This window comes from Penaeus vannamei, chromosome 9 (genome assembly GCF_042767895.1).
Source record: "Penaeus vannamei isolate JL-2024 chromosome 9, ASM4276789v1, whole genome shotgun sequence".
NCBI classification, from domain to species: Eukaryota; Metazoa; Arthropoda; class Malacostraca; order Decapoda; family Penaeidae; genus Penaeus; species Penaeus vannamei.
The window spans coordinates 45,025,397-45,027,896 of record NC_091557.1 but is presented as its reverse complement, the minus strand read 5'-3'; positions in this window follow the sequence as shown (position 1 = coordinate 45,027,896).

Below are 2,500 nucleotides of genomic sequence, written 5' to 3'. Positions count from 1 at the left end.
GTTTCTTAATGATATGTGCATCATGCAATAATCACAAAGAATCTGTTAGTTATCTAAAGCATCGATATTGCAATAAAACATCATTAAACTCATTACATATACAGTATAATACCATTGAAGGGGATTGTCTGTGATGTAAATAAATAAATAAATAAAGAAGACATTTTTAAGACATCTAGGGCTGAGAGGGTCTATTGTAAGAATGAAACAAAAGCATATAATCTACTTTATGTAAGTTTACTTGCGATTAGGGGACTTACTTTGTATTCGAAAATGTCTCTTGGGGTATATTACTTTCTGTTTGCAAATTCTGTAAGGTCGGTGGATAACATAAGTGGATTTACTTTTCATATCATTAAACAAAGGAGTTTGGAATTAAGATAAATAGGTTTGGTTCAGTGTAGGAACGTTAAAGGAACTGCTTTTTATAAGAATCTCTTAAGCCAAAAAGTGAAAATCCTGTTACTGATGATAAACTAACATCATTGCAAACAAATGAATAGTAATAGACGCGATGGTAAGGAAAAAGAAAGAAACAAACAAACACAAAAAATTAGCAAAAAAGGTGAGCACAAGAAAAGCTATATAAAGAAGAACCAATCAGCAGTGTATTTGCCACATTTTTACACAAGCAAATACATATACAGGGGGTCCTCGGTTTACGACGGTCTCGAGTTACGACGGTCTTGAGTTACGACGCTTCGTGGCTACGACGCTAGAAATCATGTACAGAATTTACAGTTTGTCTTCCATGTGTTCCTTTAACCCTAGTTATGTTTTCTTGTACGTCGTAGAAGTGTCTTGTTATGTTTTAGACTGTGACTTTAATGCATGTATACATACTGTATTAGCATATGCGAGTGACTTATGTGCTTACGTACATGTACTGTATTCAGGTGTGTTCCGACTTGCGTCAAAATTCGGGTTACGACGCCATCGTAGGAACGGATCTCCGTCGTAAATCGAGAAACCCCTGTATGTGTGTATGTATGTGTGTCCTCTCTTTCACCCTCTCTCTGTCTCTCTCTATATTTAGTCTCTAATACCTGTCTGCTACTGCATTCATTCCACACCAGAGTCAGATCCGCGTATACATAGGTCTATATATGAAAAAAATCTGATGAGGTTTGGAACAGTTATGCTCGCTGTTATGGACTCCATTTGGAATCCATTACGGGATATTTCTCTCATCATTTCCCCAAGTTTATTTTGTTGTATTTTTGAATTCCAAACACGGCCCATAGTCGATTGCTGTTGGGAATTAAAGGGGAAGAATTGGCAGCTGGCGCCATTGAAAAACCCATTGTCGTTAATTGTTTCCTCGCTCTCTCTCTCTCTCCCTCTCTTCCGTCGCTTGTCTCTGTCGCTCTCTTTCCCTCTCTTCCTTCTCTGTTTCTTTATCTCTTCCGTTCTATCCTCCGTATCTGTTCCTTTCTCCTTCTATATCGATATTTATCTTTCTCTGTTTTGCTCTGTCTCTCTCCTGTCTTTATATCTATTTCGTTCTCTCCCTCCCTCTCTCTCTCACTCACTCACTCTCACTCTCTCTCTCTCTCTCTCTCTCTCTCTCTCTCTCTCTCTCTCTCTCTCTCTCTCTCTTTCTCTTTCTCTCACTCACCCCCCTCTCTCTATCTATCTCGTTCTCTCTATCTGTCTGTCTCGTTTCTCTCTCTTTCTCTCTCTCTCTCTCTCTCTCTCTCTCTCTCTCTCTCTCTCTCTCTCTCTCTCTCTCTCTCTCTCTCCCTCTCTCCCTCTCTCCCTCTCTCCCTCTCTCCCTCTCTCCCTCTCTCCCTCTCTCCCTCCCTTCCGCTCTCTCACCTCACTCACTCTCGGTTTGTCTCTCGCTTTTCCTTATTTCATATTCATCAGGCAAATATTCCCTATTCTCAGTTTATTATTTACTACTGATACTTTTTTGTTATACAAGTCGCCACCAAGACCGAGAAAGCAGGATACAGAAGGAAAAATGGATCCCTACAGGCAGAGTCTAAGATATGTACACACGGGATTCATGTTTACGTTTTTCCTATGACGTTAGACCCACGACAATGTCAGTCCCTGGGTGGTCCACTATTTCTCTGGGGAAGAAGTGGTGCATATATGTATCGTAGGATCTTTGATATACGTGTATGTGTGTGTGTCTACATATATGTATACACATGAGTGTGTGCATATATATGTGTGTGGATGTATAAAAAAAAAAAAAAAAAAAAAATATATATATATATATATATATATATATATATATATATATATATATAGAAATATGTATATATGTATAATATATATATATATATATATATATATATATATATATATATATAGTATGTATATATATATATATATATGTATATATATATATATGTATATATAAATTTGTACACGTGTATTTGTTTATTTTCATATTTTTGTCACAGCGTTTCATTTCATAGGAATAACAGTAAAACACATATTATATACATCATGCCTCATATGCAGTGTATAATCTAATACTTATGCT